The 23,274-nt window shown below is 44.1% G+C and overlaps 1 protein-coding gene and 1 long non-coding RNA gene across 2 annotated transcripts in view; one reads left to right on the forward strand and one right to left on the reverse strand.

The window, feature by feature from the left end:
- ATE1 (arginyltransferase 1) overlaps positions 1-23,274 on the reverse strand; it is a 233,826-nt gene that overhangs the window by 115,718 nt on the left and 94,834 nt on the right. The window lies entirely within an intron of this gene.
- On the forward strand, positions 9,585-12,138 carry LOC306805211. The gene is made up of 2 exons (XR_013775149.1): positions 9,585-9,755; positions 10,311-12,138. It is a non-coding gene; the product is annotated as an uncharacterized lncRNA (long non-coding RNA).

A 23,274-nucleotide genomic window follows, 5' to 3' on the forward strand; every position in this document is an offset into this window, starting at 1 on the left:
TGCTTTGCATGAAATCCAGACTTTCATTACTGAATATTCATATGAATATGAATGAATATTCATGTATGTATAAACACACAGCCATATTTCAGGGCTTGAAGAGAAGGCTGCCTTTGATTTAGATAGCCAAGTTGAGGTCAGATTCCATTTCTTAAAGAGCAGCAAAGGTTGTATGGGTGATTGGTGGATGAGAAAAAACCCAAAAACTCTCATGCCAGCTGAGCAAAGATCCTGCTGGAGACTCCCAGGGCTGCTGAACTCAATGGGTCAGGAAAAGTTTTGCACTGTGGGTACAAGTAAAGAGGCCAGAAACTTGATTACAGGGGAGACTTAGTTAAATATTCACTGGGATTCATTATGTGAAAACCACTAGAAAGGAACAAGTTTCTACAGGAAGGGTAGGGCTGTTTTATTCTTGTTTCTGCTGTGAAATGCTCCTGGTGGCTGTGTAACCCAGCTGCTGTCCTCTAGTGGGAGGAATACAGCAGGTCCATGAGGATGTGCAGCAATGGTTTTGCTGGTTTTTAATCCTGGTGCTCCCTTAATTAGCCAAAGAGAGCCTTGGAGAACCACCTCTGTCCCACAGGAGTTTCATGATAAATAGCCTCTCCCTGCCTTCCCCAGCTGGTTGGGTCCCAAAATTGTGCAGGTCCTTTGAAAAAGGGCATAATGGTCCTTAGTGACAAATGATAAATCTCAAAAATCTCTTAAAAATGGAGATTCTAATTAGGGCTCCAAATTTTTACTGGAATATTCAGCCTCGTTACTTGCAAATCAGAGCAATTCAGCAACACATCTGAAAGAAACAAATGCAATTTTGGCCACAGAGTACAAGAAAAGAGTACTAAGGAGAAACACGTATCCCAGATTTACAGAAAGCATTAACTCTAAAAAGAGTTTTTCATGGCATGCAAAGGGTGAAATCTTGAGTTGGCCAGCGAGGTAGCTCTGCCTTAAAAACATACAAGGCAATTTCTCTCCTGTAAATTTTATTCCCTGAAGCCTTACATTCAGCAATCTACTTTCTGAGGAAAAAAAAAAAAAAAAAAAGCATCAGCAGTCCCGCCCTGCTCCACATGTAGCAACAAGCTCCTGGTTAATTCCAGAAAACAGAGAAACTGAAACATTTTAAACAGAAACTGCTGTGATCGCCAGAGTACAACCAAGGGTGGGGGGGGGGGGGAGGAATAAGTGGTGAAAAATTGAGCTAAGAGCAAATGAGCTGCATTTGTAATTGTGTTCAACAGGAAAAAACATCATTTACAGATAAGAAATAATGCAGGTTTAACCCTGTCTCTGCAAACAGGCAGGAGCAGCTAACAGCAGTGGGTGTATTTCCATGCCCAGGGGTCAAGAGAAGGGACAAAAGGGAAAAGAAGCTGAAGGAGGAGAGGAAGGTGCTCATATGATGCTCTCACTAAAACTGTTGTGGAGCCAGGACATGATGGGGAAATACAAGGTTTTCTTTGGGGAATACAAGGTTTCTTTTCTTTCTTCAGTCCTGCCTTGAATCCCCAGGCTTCTGATGGTTTAAGGGGTAAGGAGCAGACCAGGAGCGTTTTCCAGAGACATGTGAAAAATAGGGTTAACCCCCACTAACTCCCAAAAGACCCCAGAGGAATATGGATCCCATGTGCTTAGAGGCATCCAGTTGCTTTGTATTGCAGGAAAATCTGTCTGGTCATTGGATATGTTAAATGCTGGGTTTAGTACTGAGGCTTCCTTTTCTTGGATTCTGAGAAGATCACCAAACTGGCCCAGCACAAAAAATACCTCCTAATGCCCTTGCATCCAAAACTCTGACAAATCTGCCACCCATTTGGAGCTCTTCTGTTGACAGTGAGAAGGTGGGAAAAGGCAATTAACTTCACCAGAGGGAAAAAATCTTCCAAAATCCTCATATCCATGCTAGAATCATGGAATGGTTTGAGTTGGAAGAATGTTTAAAGGTCAGCTAGTCAAACTTCCCTTGCCATGAGCACTTTCCACTGTCCCAGGTTGCTCCAAACCCTGTCTAGCTTTTAGCACTTCAGGGATGGGGCAGCCACAGCTTCTCTGGGTACCCTGTGAGTGCTGGGTCATGTCCAGTTTTCCTCCCTCTTTCCAGCCTGCAGCACAGAGCTCCAGCTCCAGGAAGGGATAAGCCCAATGTGCTGATGCTGGAGGAGAGGCAGGAGCCCCCAGGCAGTGCAGACCCACTCCTGGGGGGCTGTGCTGCCTCTCCCCGTGGGATCTGTGGGCTGGGAGCTGAATCTCATCACCAGAGCAGTGAGGAGAAGCAGTGCACAGCTGTTTGCATGATACATATCTTGTGAATAAATAAACCTCATCTCCAGTGCTGCTGCTCTCTAAACATCTGTAGAGACATGCATTCACTCAAAACATTCAGAAAATAAACACAAAGGGAGCTGCTCAGTGAACCCTCCTCCAGCCACAACCCTGCCCTGCAAGTGTCGCCTCTAAACAGAATTCAAAATCTCATCAGACACCAAAATTTGTCTTTTTAAGAAAAACTGTCTCAATTTTCTGATGCAGAGACACCTCAGAGGTTGTAGGCTTAGCTTTCCTAACCCTGATGAGTGTTTTTCCACAAATTCTGGGAGGCAGAAGGAGGTAAAGAATAGTTAAATGCAGCACAATTGAAAATTAGCTCAAAATGCCACAAGCTGCAATTCAGATGGATTACAAGATAACCTCAGTAGTTTCAAGAATGTAACAAGAACAGCCCTAAATCAACATAAATACTTGCTCAAGCATTTTCATCTCAGGATTAATGTCAGGGTTTTTTCTTTCTTTTCTCCTGTGGCATTAAAACCATTTTCCAGCATTTTTTAGGCAAAGCATTTGTGGTTACTAGGAAAGGAGGATGAGGATGGTGATGGGGCAGGGGGAGTGAGGTCCAACACCCTCTGGAGAGTGGGAATGGAGCTGGGCAGGGAAAGGCTGATGCTGGTGGGGACACCTGGGGGATTTGCTGGGGCTTGGAGGGGAGACAGGCAGATGCCTCCTGCCAACCCCACTTTGGTTCTGCCTGCTCAGTTTTGTCACAAGCTGTGACCACTTTCTGTGCTTTCTTGGAAGTTTTTCAGTCCTGGTGGGCCATGCCAATACTACATTCCCATCACACTCAGCAGCACTGACAGCCTCAGAAGCCCTTTATCCTGGGGTAACTTCTGGAGATTTCTTTATACTCAGAGAAAACAAATCCCCAGAGAGCCACCTGTGGCCTCTGGGATAAATTTCTGCTTTATGGTCGCCTGCAAGCTGGCTGGGAGGCACACCCTTGCTTGCTGGAGGACAGATAAGCTTCCAAGGACTTCAAAGGGATTGCTGAAACAGACTGCAGTGGATCTCTGCAGAAATGTAATGCACAGCATGTGTCTGAGGGGATGGAGAAGAGCTGGGGTGGTTTAGATTAGATAGCACTATTTGGCTTTAGAGGGACTTGAGGAAGTGAAAGACACGTAATTGTCTTTTAAAGTGTAGTATTTGACTTCAGTTCACCCAACATTGCTGAAGAGCTTGTAGATAAGCAGCAGAAATTATTTCCTTGTGTGAGCTGGGTACCACTTCCATATGATGAAGCTCCCTTAGAGCAGTTTTTGCATCCAGAATGTCATTGTTCTGGGGTAAGGCTCAGTTATACACCTGTCCAGTCCTAGAAATTTATTGTTGAATTTATTATTGCTACAGAGCACCTCAGGGCCACATTTCATTTATTCTTTATAGAATTACAGAGTCCTAAAATAGTAAAGATAATCTCATTCCAACTCCCAGCCATGGACAGATTCCACTAGACCAGGTTGCTCCAACCCCAACCAACCTGGCCTTGAACAGTTCCAGGGATGGGGCAACTTCTCTGGGCTACCTGTGCCAATGTTTCACACACTCATTGTAAAAAAAATTCTCCCTTCTATTAGTTTGAAACCTCCCCCACCTTGTCTGATCACAACCAGCCCTGCTAAAAAGCTCGTCCCCATCCATTCTGGGCCATTGCACTTTGCCTCCTCTGCTGGAAGTTTACTGATGGTATTTATTCATTGTTTGATTCCAGCTCTGCTCTGACTACAAATAAACAGGATTTTACATATTTGTCAGGAGATTGCAGTGTGCTCTCAATGTTTTTTCTTTCTACTTAAAGTCAATAATATCTTTCAAGAGTTAAAAAGATGAATGAGTTTCTTCCCCTGAAGGAAGGTACACCCAAATAACCAATAGGCAACCTTTACTCAGCTCCTCCTTAGGTGAATATTCCCTATTTGATATCAAGATTTATGTTCCTTGAAGAAATGTGCCAGACCATGCCAACAACATGAAAAATCACTGTGAATTTGTCAGCAGGAACATTTGCTCTGGAGTGAGTATGAGCTTGAAAAGCAGAGCCAGAGTCAAGGCTGAGACTGAAGATTAACTGTTTGTTCCATTAAATAATTTACTGGCCAAACACAAAGCTTTGTAAAGTGTGTCTGTCTCAGGCCAATAAAGAAACATCTGCCCAGCAAAATTTACCTACATGTAGTCCTCAGTTTAAGGCTATGAAATTCCTTGTATAAATCTCATCTCCTTGCCTATCCAGAGGGTATTATTTCCACTCTCCTGGTGAAATACAGTTTTAAAATGCCACTTTTAAAAGTGCATCTGTGCTGATGAAGGCAGAAGAACACAAAAACTTTCACAGCTGCCAGCTCACAACACACCAGAGCTTTTCAGGTCTGTGCCTCACCAGTAAAGAGAAACTCTGCAAGGAAGATTTTTCTGTCTATTTTCAGTAAACAGAAGAAGATAAACATATGCAGTTTTCCCCAAAACACTCTTCAGCAAAGTACTGGTTTTGCTTCAAAAAGTAAAATTCTTTCTGGTAAAAATAAATTTGTTTCTCAAAGTGAGCAACTTTCAAAATGAAAGCATGAAATTTTCTGTTCATTTCAGTAACTACTGGGCAGTAAGTTTGAAAAAGCAATAATTTATGAAGCTGTGTTGTACACAATGAAGAATAATTTAACATTGGCAAAGGGATGGATCCTGACTTTAGTATGATGATAAATGAAAGAATAATTTTCCAGTATGTTATCCCTTGGACATTGCCTACTTTTCACATGAAGTAAATTGCTATTTCAGTTCTCTTCTGACCCTGCTTTGTTCACGGGTTAAAACAAAATATTTTTATTAGAATGGGATTCCAAAGCACAAGAGGGGGAGTCTGGTGCCATTGTGGGGATGTGGTCTGAGGGCTCATCAAACTCACTGACTGAATAAATCTAAGTGTAAAATCATGAGGAATACTGGAATCACTACATCTATGTCCCCAAGAAACACTTTCTTGTTTACATACTAATTCCAGAATATTAAGAATCATTATTCACAATTGAATTTGGCATTCCCTGAAGACATTCATTTACCACTATGATGGAGACAGAGAAAAGACAAGCAGACCTCACATACAGGCCTTATCTTCATTTTCCTTCAAGGTCCTTGAACAGAAACAGGTGAAACGAGTACAAGGGTTCCTCTAGATCACAAACACTGGATTAATTTAGTAGATTTATACAATGCTGGAAGAGTTTGTTGGGTTGTAGGGGTGGTTTCTGTGGGATTGTATCAAAAGTCCTCTTCTTAACTTTGCCTTTTTTCCCCCTCTCATCACAAACCTGTTGCTGATTATTCAGCACTGCTATGATGATGACTCCTGCCAGCCCAGGTACTCCCAGGGATGTAGGGAATTTTTCTATTGCCATACCCTCCCCAGCTCATCTGCAGGGGCTCATGGTTCAGGAGCCACTTGAGCAGGCAGCAGCAGTTTGTATGTCACTGCAGTTCAGCCACAGATCCTCTACAAGAGGCCAGGAGGAGAAGGAGAAATCCTGCTCCAGCCAGGGAGGTCTGTGCCCTGGCCACCATAGGGGCTTTTGTAAAATTCCCCTCTATGCTAAGGGAAGAGAAGAAAAATATACTTAGTAGCTCCAAAAGTCACTACCACCACTGTATTTTGCATTCCTTAAATATCTAAGCACACAAGGATTGTTTTTGCAGGAAAATGAGTAGAAAGAGGGCTGCTTTGCAGTTCATTGCTTGGCCTGGGGTATTTCCTGGTGAATTATCCCTTAGCACTGGTGTTCCATCAGACAAGCAATAACCCATTCCCCAGGACAAGAAAAGGGATCAGGAGGCTCTCTAAGGGTGAGACAATTCCCTTTAAGCCGAGTTATATTTAATATCAGTGAGAAGCTATTAGAGGAATAGATACAGAAGTAAAAGTACATCAGAGAAAAATTCAGAAAATGCCATTTGTTCTCACTTTCCCCTCACTTCTTCATACAGGAAAGACTGAGTAAAGATTTAAAGCATGAAGGTAAGCAGTGCTTTAGTACAGCATTTAAAACATTTCATTTCACCCAAGTGGAGACTTGCAGTGTCTCGTCTGAACTCCTCCATCACCTGGGTCAGGTACTTGCTACCAGAACCTCCAGCATTAAGACCATAACTTCTGGTTGAACCAGATTGTTTAGAAAAAAATAACCCCATCTTAATTTAAGTTTTCAAAGAGAGAATTCGTCATATCCCTAGGCAAATTGTTTCAGATATTAAATTCTCCAGTGGCCAAGAATGCACACCTTATTACTGGTCTGAATTCTTCAGCTTCAGCTTTCAGCCACAAAACCTCATTATAATTTTGCTCCACTAAAGGGCCCTTTCCCCACACCAGAACCCTTTTGCACTGCTGGTTTGTCACACACAGAAGCATGGGGTGATGCACAGGGAGAGACTGCACACAATAGCCAGTAAAATGTAAATTTGCTACGTTTACAGGAATTTTCTGAGTAACCTAAATGAATGCCAGTTAGCCAGTTATTTATAATTAAGCCTTAAAAAAAAATTTAAAAAGCATGGTCAGTTGTGCTTTTGGCCTGCACTCACTGCAGGGACAGCACTGCATCAAACATTATTAAAATTAGGTATTTATAGAAAGGTTTAGGTTTATGTTGGTACAAATAAAAGGTTTTTCACCCAGAGGGTGCTTGAGCACTGGAACAGGAGCAGTGGTCAGAGCAGCATCTGACAGAGCTCAGGAAGTGTTTGGACAATACTTTGGGCACAGGGTGGGATCGTTGTGATGTCCTCCACAGGGCCAGGAGTTGGATTTGATGGTCCTGATGGGTCCCTTCCAACTCAGCACATCCTGTGACTCTGGGAAACGGCAGCATCAACACAAACCTGGAGCATCCTGGTGTGGCAGGGCTGCTGCTGTCCCCAGAGCCCCCAAAGGGCAGAGAGCCCCGGGCTGCAGAGCCACAAAGCAGCAGCAGCATGGCGAGCAGGCTGCCCTGTGCCTGCCTGCACCTTCACAGGCAACTCCTGTTGGGTTTGGCACGGGAGGGCTGAAGGCAAACAATGCACAGCTGATGGTGATTTTCCACTGGCCCTGGGGAGGCTGCGGAGGAGCAGCGCGGGCGAGGCCGAGCCGGGAGCGCCGCCATGGCTGCGGCGTGTTGGGGCACGGCAGCTCCGGCATGAGGGCTGGCTGTGACTGTGAGCCATGGCAGAGCACAAAGGCAGCCCCTGCCCGCTTCCTGGAGCCCCACTCGGGCTGGGAGAACCATGGTGCACGGCCATGGTGCTGCTCTTTGCCCTGGTGAGGCTCAGCACAGCCATGGTGCTGCTCCTTGTCCTGCTCAGGCTCAGCACAGCCATGGTGCTGCTCTGGTGAGGCTCAGCATGGCCATGGTGCTGCTCTTTGCCCCGGTGAGGCTCAGCACAGCCATGGTGCTGCTCTTTGCTTTGCTGGGGCTCAGCACAGCCATGGTGCTGCTCCTTGTCTTGGTGAGGCTCAGCACAGCCATGGTGCTGCTCTTTGCTTTGCTGGGGCTCAGCACAGCCATGGTGCTGCTCCTTGTCTTGGTGAGGCTCAGCACAGCCATGGTGCTGCTCCTTGTCCTGCTCAGGCTCAGCACAGCCATGGTGCTGCTCTTTGCCCTGGTGAGGCTCAGCACGGCCATGGTGCTGCTCCTTGTCCTGCTGAGGCCCCAGCATGGCCATGGTGCTGCTCTTTGTCCTGCTGAGGCCCAAGCACCCCTCAGAGGGCTCTGGTTTACTGGTGCTCACTTCACGGGTGAAGGGGGACAGAGGTAAAGGAACAAGGGCTCTGATTTTCCAAGTGGTGAACATGGTTGGCAGTGATGACTTCTCCTCTGGTCAATGGTGACATTGCATCTGTGGTCAGCGTTCCCAAAGAACAAACTTTGCTCCAAAGAAGAGGAATCTCCTCAGTGCAGAGGCCACATCTTCAAGGAATGAAACTGCAGTGGTAAACAGCAGCTGTGTGATAGCACAGCAAATCTGTACCTTCATGAAGGGTTCAGTCAAAGCAATGAGGTACTGGGGGCTCGTGGTGATAAACATCCCATTAGCTATGATCCTTATAAACTCAGCAATTTTGCAGAAGGCACTATTCAACTTTTTTATTATTATGATGTGTTTTGCCTCAGACACAGCCCCAGCTTCAAGAGTTCTGGTTTTGTTGGTTTTTTTTTTCTTTTTACAAGGGCATGTAATGACAAGACAAGAGGGCATGGCTTCAAATTGACAGAGGGCAGGTTTAGATGAGATATTAGTAAGAAATTATTTGCTATGAGGGTGGTGAGGCCCTGGCACAGGTGCCCAGATTTGCTGTGGTTGCCCCTGGATCCCTGGAAGTGCCCAAGGCCAGGCTGGACAGGGCTTGGAGCAGCCTGGGACAGTGGAAAGTGTCCCTGCCCATGGCAGGGGGTGGAACAAAATGAGCTTTAAGGTCCCTTCCAACCCAAACCATTCTGTGATTCTATGACCAGTATATTTTAAAGAAATGTGCTTTTTGATCTTCACCCAACTTTTGAGCAGAAGAATGGGCAGAGCCCAGCATTTCCAGCAATTCTTTAGCAGAGAGCCAGAAGGAAATCCTTAGGGAAGCTGGAGGTGTCATCTCAAACTGAAAGGAGGGACATCAGCATAGAGAGAGTTGAACAGGAGAGTTCCCAGACACTGAGTGTTGGGTTATTAGATAATTAGCTTAATAGTAATATTAGATTAATGTTAGATATTTTCACTAGAATTCTTGGCACAAGAAATAGGAGCATGTTGAATTTTGTTGATAGCATAAGACTGGAAGGGACTGTCAAACACAGGAAGATGGGAATGTCTATTCAGGGAGAATGGCACCAGAACAGAAAAGAATAAAAAAAAGGCTGAATTCACTGGTACAATGAATAGAGTTGTGCTGCTCAGGATTTACAGTGACAGTTATGCCAAACTGTACCAGCTGGCAATGACAAGAAAATGTGGAACACATGGAAGTTAGAAAGTTTTGAGTTGTTGAGATTCTGGAGTAACTTTCTAGATGGTAGTGAGGGAAAATTCCTGCCTAAACTTAGACTGACAGTGGATACACAGAGGATCACATGAGGCTGTGATGAGTTGATGATGGGGTTCAGCATCTCAGGTAGAAGCTGAAGCTTTGAATTAAAGCTGTTCATGTCTGCTCTACAAATCAGTGGGTAATTTCTTCCTGTGATTACTATATCCACCACAATTTTTTACATTTTTTAGGGTCACCATTATAATCAAGCTGAGCACCATGTCTCCATATATACATTTTTTTGCAAAATACTCATTCAGAAATGTTCAAAGCAGACCTTGCACCAGACTGAGGCCTTTTCTTACCTGACAGCAGAGATCTTTCTCACCCTCAGCAACTGACTGAGGAAACATTTGTCTACAAACAGGTAATTTGGGGTGATGATAGCCTTTGTGTATACAAAATACTGTTGCATTAAACACATCACACACTTCAGAGGGAAAAGGCAAAGTACATCAGGTCAGCAGCTTCTGAAGTTGCAGCAGCACAGCTGGATGAAAGCAAAGCCACCCTTAACAAGGGGGGTGATACTGAGCCAAGCAAAGAACACTAAGAGTAGAGCTGGGGTGTAAGTAAAGACAAGAACATGCTCAATTCTAAGCAATTTACACTCAGTACATGAAGGCTCTATTTCTCCTCTGAGCAGTAAGATGTTTCCAGCAAAACCTGGGTTAGAAATAGAGATATTTGCAATGCTTTTATTACCATTATAGCTCATCCAAGATGATGTGTCTGGTTTGAAAGTTGCAAAAAAACATATTCTTGTTAAAAATGCTGCCAAGAGGCTAAATGAAAACAGCCCACTGCTGAATCCCATGTTTGCAGCGTTACCAGTGGGTTTTTCAAGGGTGTTTATATAGACCAAGTTTCATTTAACAAGGCAAAAGCCGGAGCTCTCACATACTCCATTATTTCTCTGCAGGTCCTTCTCACCAGGGTTAAGTCTTTACACTACTTCCAAGCAAAGCAGCCAAGAAAAAGAAGAAACAAATGCTACTACTACTGAGCACAGAGGCCTCCTTTGCAAGAAATGTGATTTAGGGAATGAAGTTCCTGGCATGTCTGCCGCGGGCTGTCACAACGTGTGCCGAAAATCCAGGGCTGAAATACGATCCCTGCTCCTTCCAAGATGCACTGTGGCTTCTAGCAAGTTCTTCTGGAAGCACAGGCAGCCCTTTGCTCAGGAGCTGGGCTCCTCCTGTGTGTTGTCTCTCTGAGAGCTCTCTGGGAGTGAACACTCTCCTAATTCCCTGTGGAGCTGGTGTTGGTGAGCTCTGCTTTGCTCAAAGTTCTGGAAACTTTTCTGTGTAATTTGGAGAACTGATCACTTGGAGAGAGGCACAGAGCAAAGCTCATCCTGCTATCCAGAAGAGGCTTTGTGTTTGTCCTGCCTTTAGCTCCCCACATTTGTACATCAGAAACCAGACTGCTGTGAACTGAACTGTGGTGGAAAACTCTCTCCATAAGTTCACAAAATGGCAAAGAAGCAAGAGCAGCTTGGGAGCTCTCTGGCCTTTGCTGGCCCTCTTGAGGTTGAAGGTATTTTCATTCCCTTTCTGCAGCCCTTTGGGTGTTCCTTTTTCTCTACATAAAGGAAATGCCTTTTCACCATCAAGCCTTTCCTGAGCTGCATTTCAAACCCAGAAAAGATTTTACCTCTAGCAAATTTTACCTCCTTGTCATTTGTCTGCTGTCTTCAAAGCCAGTGAGACAGCAGCATTTTTATCCCCATGATCTGCCTCAACTTGCAGCAACAGAAACTTCACCACTGTAAGACCCCATTTTGCCAGCCTTTTCCAGCCCTTGCCCACAGGGAGACATCCCCCTCTGGGAATGGAGCTGCTGAGAGTGGAGGTCACCAGCTCCTGCTGGATTCCTTAGTGAAAACACACTAATTTTGGATAAAACCCATGATTTTGGATAAAACCCAGTGTAGCAGTTATACAGAGGAGCTGCTAATGTGCATTAGCTGCTGACAAACAGGTATTTTCTAAGAGTGGGAACAAACAAACCAACAAAACTTTCTGCAAAACAAAAGAGCCAGCAGAATGAGTCAAACCAAGGCTGCCTGACCGTTGACTCTGAGTTTGCTTCAGCAGGTTCTGGCTCTGGCCCCACTTGAGCCACAGAGTTTTGAAATCCATGTGTTCCTTCGTTCTCATCTTTCAGCTTTGCAGTCGACTCCTTTTCCCCCCACAAACCTCTCTGAGGCCGTGTGGGATGGAGTCCAGCTCCCATTAAGGTCAGTGGGAGTGCTGCCACTGCTTCCCTGTGGGTCTCAGTCCTATCCCATTGTATTACATTTCTAACTGCAATTGGATACAGATCATTTCAATTTTTTTCCTCTCCTAGTGCCCACAATGGGCAAAGTATTTTCCAAACAGAAGAGGTCCTGCTGCATGTCCCTAAATCTCTAGAGGTACTGGAAAAATTCTTCTAATTAAATACATTTGACATGCGAGATCATAACTGTTCTCTAATAATTTTTTAAAGACTTCTCTCTCATGTAGCTTTTCTTAACTGTACAATAAATCATGATTCTGCTGAAGTCCATGGGAGTTTTTCCAATTAACTTAGTTGGAGCCATGTTGCCTTGCTTCATCTCCATATTTAACACTACTGGGCCACTACTGAAAATGTTCTGACAGGAACCATCACAAGAATGTCTGGTTTGGGTGACCAGGTTAATCTTCAGAAAAAAAAAAAAATTCCACCAGAGAGCAAAATAATAAATAGCAAAATGTTAGTTACACTGTCTGATGTGAAGTGTTAAGGAAAACAATGACTAATAGGTGCCACCCTTGACCTTTATATGAAGACTTGGAGACAGAGTTTAAAGACATCATGGACATCCCCAAGTAAGGATTTCACGAAGGAAACACAAATTTACAGTTTGTGAATAGAGAGTTAAGTCTCTTCTCCATAACAAACTGGCCAGGGGGCAGTTTGCAACTTTTTGGGACTCAATCTAGTTAGGAAAATTCAAGTGATACATGCTAGCCACTAGGGAAAAAACCTGACAGTGACTAATGTGGGGAAAGATAAGGATTTGTTGTTATTATGCACACACTGCAGTGCCACAGATGAATTACATCACACAGCAGTGCTGCTTTGTCACCAGCAAGCTCCTCCTCATCTGGAGTTTTGACTAACAGAGCTGCTGTGCTCACAAGGGCTGACACCCTAAGAGCAGGTTGTGATTGATGGCAGGGCCCTGCTGCCAGAGCAGCCTCTCCAAGTCACCAGCTGTGCTCTGGCCTCAAGTTTACACACACACGCTCACACAGTATTTACTGAGGTCAAGCAGGCTGCATGCATGCTGTATTTACCAGAAAAATATCCATGTTTGGGTGGCATGAACCCAAAGGAGGAACTCTGAAACCACTTCCTGCTGCTGGAAAAGGACAGAGCCTGGATGCCTCCTCTTTGGACACATCTTGGGGGAAAGACCCTGACAGGGTTCTAGCAGAGCCAGCATGAAGGTGTGTGGTAGAGGCCACTTGTGCACACTGATTTCTGGTCATACTCACTGCCATTTATATTTTTATTAGCCTTGAGATTAATTATATAGATTATATAATGTATATATTATATATAATATAATTATATGTATTATATATAACACAATATATATTATATATAATGTTATAAATATAATATATAATATATAATATTAGCCTTGCAATTAATTAATTGCTGTGGAAAAAAATAATTTAAAAAAAAAAAAAAGCTTGGGCATACTTAGGGAGACATAAATAATGCCATTAATTAAAAGAGTTGCCTGGAGCTTGCACAGTGACATCTGAAGGGATGAATATCCCTGGGATCAGCCTCTTCTCCCAGGTAAAAAATAACAGGACTAGAAGGAATAGCCCCAGTTTGTGCCACAGGAGTATAGACTGGATATTAAGAAAAGTTTCTTCTCTAAAGGGTGGTCAAGCATTGGCACAGGCTGCCCAGGGGAGTGGTGGAGTCATGGAAGATGGAAGATTTAAAAAATGTGTGTATGTGGCACCTGGGAACATGGGTGGCCTCAGTTAATAATGGGCTCACTGACCTTGGAGGCTTTTCCAACCTTAATGATGTTTTCATTCTGGGATTATCTGATGATGATGATATCTATTGATGGTGAGCCATCAGCCTAATCAGACATCTCCAGGGAATCTGAGAGGCAGAAACTCACTTTGTCTATTGCTCTAACAGTTTTCAGCCTGGAGAACACTGCTTTGAACACCCACAGTGGTTTTGTCCAGTTCTCAGGACAAGCTGGACAATTGCATTGTTCCTGACCTAAAAGCAAACCCGGAGCCTGAATTCAGCAGAGCTTTTATCACACATAGTTATTGAACACACATGTGAGCCCCATTGAAACTAATAACCTCAAAGATATACTCACTTTATTTGTTCAACAGCAACCAGGTCAGGGATGTACTTAAAGTACTTACAGAGTCCAAAAAACTGAGCTAAAAGCACAGATCTTCTATTCACATTACTAACATTCCCATTAAGAAAATTCTTCACTTTTTCTGTGTCATCTTTTATAATAAAGGCTCCCCAGAACAGCTGTGGACAAGATTCCTCTCCTATTTAAAGGCATATAATCCTCAGCATGGGCAATATAAACAGGCTCAGCCACATAAAACAAATATGGATTTTGCTAGTACGTTTTCCATATCTAAGAAAACCTACACTAGGTTGTTTTTTTTTCTTTTAGACATCAAAAACATTTGGCTGCATAAGCAGCCAAAGTGGTTATATACTTTGTAAGTATATTAAAAGTCAGAATAGCTGCTCATGAACATACTGGATGGATTTTACTCTTTTCCCATAATGGAGCCCAGGCTGGCATTGCTTTAGACATTTTAGTGCAGAAGAAATGTCAAGCATGCACTCATCCCCTGACTGAAGTTCAAATCAAACAAACCAGGCTAGACAAGCTAATAACAAGCTTTGTTCACTCCAGAATGGCAGCTATGGAAATATGCCTCATTTTATATATTATTACATGCACGAGCTGAAAAGGCCACTGAAAAAGCAACCAGCATTGTTTTTCTTCTTTAAGTGACCAGTTGCAAGCTACTTATTTAACCAAGAACAATAATAATAAAAAAACACATTGTACTTTCAGCAGAGATGTCTTCATAATTCAATTTTCCCTGTCATAAATTATGATTCATATAAGTAGACTCTTTTTTTTTTTACTACTAGAAACTGAGAACATATATGGAAACCAATATTACCAAAACTTGAAAGTAAATTAGAGTCACTTTTGAGGGGTTAATTTAGAAAGACAGTATGACATACCTTGTTGTTTACAGATCTGGTGCCAAAATAAAGAGCAAGAACAATTTATAGTTTGCTTCTTATACAAAAATTAACACTTAAACTTGAATTATTTTGCAGCTATATTTAAGAGAGGACCTGGAGACAGAGGAACACTGAGTGCTGCTGCTCTGTCTTCAGGGGTGGTTTGCCATTTCCCTTTCTAGGAACCAAAAGCCCCTTTTCAGCTGGTGTCTGACAGCTTTGCAAGGTTCCTGACTGAAGATGGGAGGAAGGCACATTCTCCTCCATGTGCATCCCTCTGCTCTACAGGAAACAAACTGGAAGCAGCCCTGGCATAGCTGGAGATGCCTCCAGAACTGGGCTCTCCAAACCAGCAACCCAGTGCCTTGAAGAAATATATACATCAACCTAATTTCTTCTCAATTCCTACACCTACATTCCAAATATTTACCCTAGCAAACATTAGCAGCCTGTGGATTCCAGCTGCAGTCAGCATCCTGCCTCCCTCTGCCTGGATGGTTTGGAAGCCTTTCCAAAGGCCCCTGGATGCCCAAAGCATCAGACCTGCTTTTCTCCAGAACAGTTTCTTATCACAGAAACACAAAAGGTCACAGTAACAGTCTGCAGCATCTCTCAGCAAAGGGAATAAATGTGCAAACAAAGCCATTAGCAGTTTCCAAAATAAACCCCTCTTCTGGTCACCAGCAGCACAGAGTGCCACATATGCACTGCACAGAAATGCCTGCTCACATGGCAGCTGGGAGCCAGAGCAAAGCTCTCCCTCTGACCACAGAAATGCCACCTTAATTAATTATTTTGATTCTCTATGCTTAAAAGCATTAAAGATAAGCACAGGGAGATCAAGAGGAGGGCTTTCACCTGCCAGCCCACTTTATTGCCCTCTCCAATAAGTACTCACATACACAGGTGTCAGTTTTAAAAAATGTAAAATTTAAGCAGCTGTCCTGGAGGACATACAGAGAAATTAACAGAGAGCCATCTGTGCCACAAAACTTTCAGCAGAGACACAGCAGCCAGAAAAAGAAAGAACCAACAGCAATAAGAGCAAACATTCTGAGGTAAGAAATGGCAAAAATGTTTGTGTCAGCACTAATAAAGATTTTTCCTGGTTATTATTTTCCTTATCAGCCTGGCAGGGACATTCACCCCTCTTGCACTCCCCCAGTGCTCCAGGGCAGGCGACCCTCTCCCCCCTCTGGCATCCCTGTGGAACTCACTCCTGCTGCCCAGGAATGTCTCATTTATCTGTCCTCTCTCCCAAAGTTTGTTTTCCTGCTGCTATGGTTCTCCTGTTGCTGGAATAAACACTAGTAGAAATCTCCTGCATGACTCAGGCTCCATTTGCTTTGGTGGGAACTCCTTGGCACATCTGGGACACCCAAACCAGGTCCTCCAAACCCCAATCTTCTCAAACCTGGGCTTGTCCTCTGCCTTGAAATTTCCCCATGGATCTTGCAGCATCAAACCAAAGCTCACCCTTCTCACTGTCTCCCACTTAATCTCTTACCTGCAAATTACAGGGCTCATGAAGCAGAAAACACTTCTGGTTTTAAAAGCCCCTGTTATCTTCTGGTCAGAAACAAACAAATAAGTCCATGTAAGGTCCAGTTTGAAACAAGCATTCAAACAACTGAGGAGCAATTAAATAATTGATGTGGCAGGTATTAATGGAGCAAACAAATTTAGAGAGGCTGCAATTATACCCAGGTTGTACTTGTTTGAAATGTTAACTGTTTGATGAGACTTAACACCCAGCTAATGAGCTTTTAGAAGCAATTCCCACATGCAGCCACCTTCCTGTGCTCACAGAAGGGAGGCAGGGTGTCTGGCAATTGCCATGGCCATCAATCCAGGGCTAGCAGCTAATCCTGTTTTATTACCACCATTAGCCAAATACAGGGAGCATCCACAGAGCAGCTGCCTGCTCTTCCTCTTTCTCCCTCTCCAGCTCTGCATCCTCACACACAAGATAATTCTGTCAGTCCACCCAGGTACTTTCCCCAAGTGCTGCTTTTCTCTATTATCCATCCCACAGGAAAGGTGTTCAGGTTACTCAGCCTACCTCCTGCTCCTGCACACACACCTCCTCCACCTGGAGCTCCAGGAGGGGCTTCCCCACAGCTCCATTTAGTTCTGAAAACTTAACTCCCTTTCCTAAGGCTGGATGTGACCACTATTCCCCAAAACCAGTTGCTCTGTATCCAGCAGCTCTGGCATGGGCTCACTCAGCCATCCTCACTACTGCTCTTACACTTTGCCCTCTCCCAAATTCTCTGTGATTCCATTAAATTTGCACTAAAAGTGTCTAAAATCAAAAATTGCATGTGAAAAAAATCCTTACAAAGTGTAAAATACAAAAGACTAACAGAAGAGAGCATGTAGAGAGTCTGCACTCAGGGGGAGCCCGTGGGGATTTGCAACACCTGAGAGGTGAAAATGTGCAAAGATCTATTCCAGGAAGCAAAACTGGGGGAGAGTAATCCATGAACATTCAGTTTAGGTTATTTCAGGGGGAGGTGAGGTGAATAAATGAAAACCATCCTTACAGCCTTGCATGAAACAGTTTGCAGGTTTTATTTATTCAACTTTAGCTGATCCTGGGACTTATTTTTTTCCAAAAGGCATGTGTCCCTTCATTAAAAATGTGTCTAAAGAATATTCTTTGGTACTAGAGTTATGCTACCTGCATGGCAAGGAGCAGGCAGGTTTCTTTCCAGCCTGCAGAAAGAAACAAAGACCGAGCTCACACCTGCATCTCATGCCAAAGTAAGTAAACAAATGCACTGTGAGTTATGGGATCTTCATTCTCTCAGCTGCCTTTGCTTGTTTGCTTGCCCAGCTCCATTTCTTCATGGCAATGGGCCATTAAAAAAAATTCTTTATCTGCTACTATTTACACTCAGATTTTGGTTTCACAAAGCCTGTCATGGAGAGCACAAATCAACATCTTCAAGCCCAGGTGCCTATTGCTGGTTTCTCACTGTGTGCTGTGCAGAGTTATCCAGAGCTATAAATCCCCACCAGACCATTTCTCTCCTCAGGTGTGAGTTACCTTTCCTCCATTCTGCATGCTTTAGGCCAGGTATTAGGTTTTGATGTTTTCAAAGCCTGCCCAACATGAGCCACATTGAAAATTTCTGGGTGTATTGATCTCAGCTATCAGTTACCTGGGCCAGCACTGGTGCTGGTGTGGCAGGAATTGCAGCATCCTGGTGCTGCCTGGTAAGCAGGAATATCAGCAGATGAAAGGAGCAGAGTGGTCTTCCACCAGACTGCAGGGGACAGAAAAAGGGACCAGAGCAGAAAATGCCATAAAATAACCTTACCAACATCATATGCTAACTCAGCTGGCTAAAAGCACTTTCTTTCTGCATTCTTCACCCACCATCAAATGACAGCAGCAATAATGTTATCATGTGCCAGCCTGCACAAGCCAAGCCTTGCTCATCTCTCCTCACTCATTCTCTCTGTGCCATGCTGCCACATGCAGTCCCAAAGAGCTGAATTGTCCCTTTGTCACTTCAGGTACAGTCACCAGCCCTGGTACAAAGCCACTCCCCCTCTCCAGAGCCCCCATTGTCCCTGGTTGTTTACTGTGGGTGCCTTTGCTGTGGGACAGCTGGTGACTTGTGGCACTGGGCATTGTCCTGTGCCCAGCATCCTCAGCAGGGCACCAAACAAAGCTCAGCAGTGTCTCTGTGCACCAGCACCAAGGGTGAGGAGGGGCAAGATAAAGGAGGATGCTGAAGCTGTGGCTTATCTTGCATTTCCTTCATGATATCACAGCCTTAGAGAGGAAGGTGCTGTCTCACTGCAAGAAATTCAGCTGCCTGCATCCTGCATTCTCCCAGCCTCAAGAGATGGAGTTGGCTAAGCCAACCAACAGCACTGTGCTCTGTTTGCAATATGTATTCTCATGTCATGTAATTCAGTGATCCCAGACCAAAACCCTAATTCAAAACAACCATAGGGTGGAGGGGTCAAATTCAAACAGAGATGTGGGAAGAGTTTTCAGACACTGAGCTCTCAATGCTGGTTGAGCCCCAGTTGCACCACGAGGGTCTGTATGAGGGACCAAGCACTTTGGAAATGCCCTTCCAACCCTTCCTGCTTGGTGGAAAGGTTTTCTGCACTGCTTATTGTCCACTATGTAGAGAGGAGGGCACTAAGGGGCAAGAGAGAGCCAGAGCATTTGGGGCTGTCAAGGAATGGGAGGAAGCAAAAGCAAATGAATAAACTGCTGTACTTTTAGTTGCATGACACAACTTTACAGACAGAAAGCCACAGGCATGGCCCTGAGGAGCAGCAAAACAAAACTTACCATTACCAGGGCAGGAGAAAGATAGTATTAGGCATAAAGGAAGAAACTGAGAGATGAAAAGGTTGAAGAACTGGGTCATTTCAACAGTAAGGCAAATCCCTTGAATTAACTGCATTTATGCAGTCTGTAGCAGTTTGTAATTATGTTTTGTAATTGTTTTATTCCTGATGGGTGGCATGACTGAAAAGCAGGTAAGAGTGGCTGAGTCAGATCCATCCCACAGGACCAGCAGTGGATTCCTGGTCCTCCCAGCTCCTACCATTTGCCTGGGAGCTTTCTCAGCAGCTTTTTCACCTGAGTTATTGCATTGCACAACAAGAATCCAGCCTTCATTCATTTTCTTAGTTAATTTTAAAAAAAAAAATCTATTTCTGCCCTTTGCAATATCCTGTGGAAGTGAGTCCCACCATTAATTTTGTGGTGGGCAAAAATATTTTTTCCCTGGCTTGTCTTGTGTGCTGCTTGATCTTTGTACTACCTATGTTTGTTTTTATTGTAACAGTCAATAACTGTGCTCTAATTGCATCTGCCTTCTGAACCTGATCAGATTTTCCTTCTCTCCTCCAGATCAGTAGGAGGATTGTTCAGCAAACAGCTTTGGGGAGAGGAGATTTCCTCAAGGCAGCAAGGAAGAAGGCAGAAAAAAGAGACATTGAGAGCAACATAACGGAAAGAGCAAGGCTGTGGGAATTGAAAAGGTGTGAGGCATGGCTTGGGGTTGAGTGATTGATGTGAGGTCTTACAGCAAAGCCCAGAATGTGATGAGTTTCATTTTCATAAAAAACACTGCAGTCACTATGTGTGGCCAGGAGGCTGCATGGCACTAAATATTGCTGATGTTTAAGAGCTTCTTTTTAAGAGCTCTGGCCTTAAAATATCACGTGTGGGCAGCAGCAAGCAGTTATTTGTGGTGAGTGGTTACCAATGGACAGAGAGCCCAGCTGCCATAAACATTGCAACTTTATTTTCTCCCTTTGTACTTCTCTTCCCCAAAATGTGCCAAATAAAACACGTCCTCCCAAACAGACCCGCTATTATTTCGTGCTGGGTTAGAAACTGCAGTGTCATGAAAACATCCTTTAAATAAATAATAAAACAGGATATTCCTAAGACAGGGTCTTGCATCTGGAAGGAGCCTGCACAGCCTCTCCCACCACATCCACTGCTGGGAGAGGTAACAGCCCTCAGCAATGTGCCTTAGTGGTTCAGGCCAGCAAATGTGGAATAAATGTTATATGGCATTTAACGAGGTCTTTTCCAACCTAAATGAATCTATGAAATACAGATTCCACTCCATTTCCATGCTCTGCACTCATCTGCAAAAAAAAGAACTTTTCCCAGTGAGCACACCAGCAGCCCATGAGGATACACAACGTGCCTTCTGCACTGGGGTTTGCTTATCACCCTGAGTGTGTTTTGGTAGATGTAAAATTTCTGCCCCACAGGCTTTACAATCTAAATTGCAACAAGGCAAGGTAATGAAAGCAAAAGGATGGAAAGAGGGAAATGAATCTCAAGACATAGAAATACAAATATGATTATGAAAATGAATCTCAAGACATAGAAATACAAATGTGATTATTTCAAATGTACGCATGATGCAGGTTCCACAATGAAGGGTAAGATGGAGAGGAAAACCAGAAGCATACCAAGATGGAATCATGATAAGAGATTTACAGAGTGCTTTGGGGAGGAAAAAGACCTTGTCTGATACATTCATATGAGTCAGGAAACAAAGAAAAAAAAGCAAGCTCAATGCCCAGCTATTTAAAAAGAAAATCTAAATGTTTTTACTGGACATAGTAATCATGATGTAGGCTGGGAACTGCTGCTGAGAGCACAGCCCCAGAGCAGAATGCATCTCCCCTCCCCTGCCTGACTGTAAGTGATGCTTTGCTGGCCTGGGCTGGCTCCTCTGGGGCAGTCTCCTGCCACCAGCCATGGCTGGAGTGTTGGGGCAGAGGGACAGCACTCACTTCCAGCTGGGAATCAGATCACTGGGATCACAGTCACAGAGGAGAGGGCACAGCACATCCAAACCTGATGAAGCATCAGTTGCTTCTGTGCAGAGACTTAATTTTTTTCTTAATAAAATAAAATAAAACAGCACTTGTGAAAGTCACATACTTCAAACAAAGTCCAATCATTTTGTTCCACTGAGCATAGAACTCATTCTGTGAGTTAAATCCACCATTCTGTGAATTAAGTAGACCTAATATGATGGGATCCAGCAGTAAACACAAATATCAGTGATTTCTTCAAGGAGTAACCCAGCAAAAGTATACCTTCTTCTTCTGTACTTATTACATCTATTTAGGAAAGAAATGAAAAAAACCCTTTTTTTTTTTTTTCATTTTATTTCCCTGATTTTTCCTTCAAGATGTGCAGTGACATTTCAGGTAAGGCAGCAGAGCACCATTTCCCCCATTGTTATGCAGAGAATAGAGGTTGCAGTTTTAAAATTTGTCTGGTTTTTTTTTCCACCAGTGACAACAAGAACAAGCAGACCATGCCATAAAGCTCCTCCATGCCCTCTTCCAAATTCTGCTGCAGCACAAATGCCAATAAAAATAACAATTTTCTGCAGGGCTGTGTGGAGCAATATTCCCCTGGAAGCAATGTTGAGGCTCTGGCTGCCCACAGGCACAGCCCTGAGCCATGTATGCTGCATACAAAATTTTCCTGAAGTTTGGATTTGGAAAACAAAATAAACATATTTTAAAGAATCCTCACTAAATGAAGTCTCATTTTTTTGGAAGCATGTGGGCTTAGGAGTTTTGAATAACAAAAAACAAAAAAATTTTAATAACAACAATAACAGCAATAATAATTTCATTTGGAGCAACATATCAAAGGACTTAATTTAGGAAAGCAGCCTGTGATAAATGAGAAAGCACTTAGAGATCCCAAAGGAATGAGATAAGGAGAACAGGAATCTGCTCACCCAGGACTGTGCAGAGGACCCAAAGCCTTTTAATGCTCTGCCCATAACTAGGGGTGGGAAAAGCTGAAGACATTCAGACCTTTAATTACCTAACTGTTCCCTTGGATTAGGCAGGAGGTGGTGGTGGGGCTGCAGCAGATGAGATCTGCAGATCTCAGCTCACATCTGATTACGGGCTCAAATCTGTGGGTGCAAAATTAAAGGCTGAATTCCAACCAACTTTTAAAAATTGCCTTTCAAGTGGTGAAACAAGAGCCTCCACCCATTCCCCAGCTGCCTGTGATTTATCTGGGCTGAAAGCTAGCCCAGCATCATTGGCAGGTAAAGAGGCCCTCAAGCCTGGTATTAGGGCTAGAGAGAGTTAAGGGTACTTTTCCATGTAAAGTGGGTTTGGGAAAGGAATGCCTTGAATTTTGATGATATTGGCCTGGTTCTCAGCTCCAGGGCGGTAATGCAAAGCAGCACTACTGCATTCCACTTGCTGTGCTGAGGAGCAAGAATTAACCACAAGTGAGCAGTGAAGGCAAGTGATTAAACAACAGGGCTGCCCTCCCTGAGCCTCCCCAGCCAGGATGAACAATGATGTAGCAAATAACAGGAAGGTTGCAACACTCAGGCAGAAGCTGAAACATCTTTTTTTAAAATTATTAAGTCACTTTTTGTTCCTGCCTTGGGAGACTCAGACAAAACCAGTTTCCTTCACGTTGGATGAGCTCAGCAGGGTCATCTCCACAGCAGGTATTCTCAGTGCTGGACTGTTGACCAGGCTGTCCAAAACTGGGCCAGGACAACACCCACCCATCCTGATGGTGATTCTGAGCTCCCTGCAGTGGGGAGCAGGGAGCAGGGTGGATTTGGGTGACATTCTGGGCACGGCTGAAGGTTGGCAGAGGACACCCAGCTTCTGGGCAGGGAGCTGTGAGGAGCTGTGCTCAGGGCTGTGCAGAGCTCAGTGTTTCCATCCCAAGGTCCAGGTCTGAATGCAGTGCCCAGATCCTCTCTCACCCTGCACAGAGCCACAGGCTTGTTTTCCTGGGAGAGGATACTCCAGAGACTCTGGGATGGCAATGTTCCTTAGATCAGCAGCTCAGATATTCTCATGGGATGGAGGTGGGAAGGCAGAAACTCCCTCTGACCAACTCCAAGATCACATCCAGGGTTTAAAACATAAGTAAGACCTAAAGGGAAGCCTGCTCCAGTCCCAATAATATCCCTGTGACTCTCAGCAGCTCTGCTGCTCCTCTCCCCTCCTGTTCTGGCACTCACCCTGGATGAGTGCTGTCAGCTTGTTCACCACGTCAGGGGAAACCAAAC

The sequence above is a fragment of the Erithacus rubecula genome, assembly GCF_903797595.1.
Source record: "Erithacus rubecula genome assembly, chromosome: 9".
NCBI lineage: Eukaryota > Metazoa > Chordata > Aves > Passeriformes > Muscicapidae > Erithacus > Erithacus rubecula.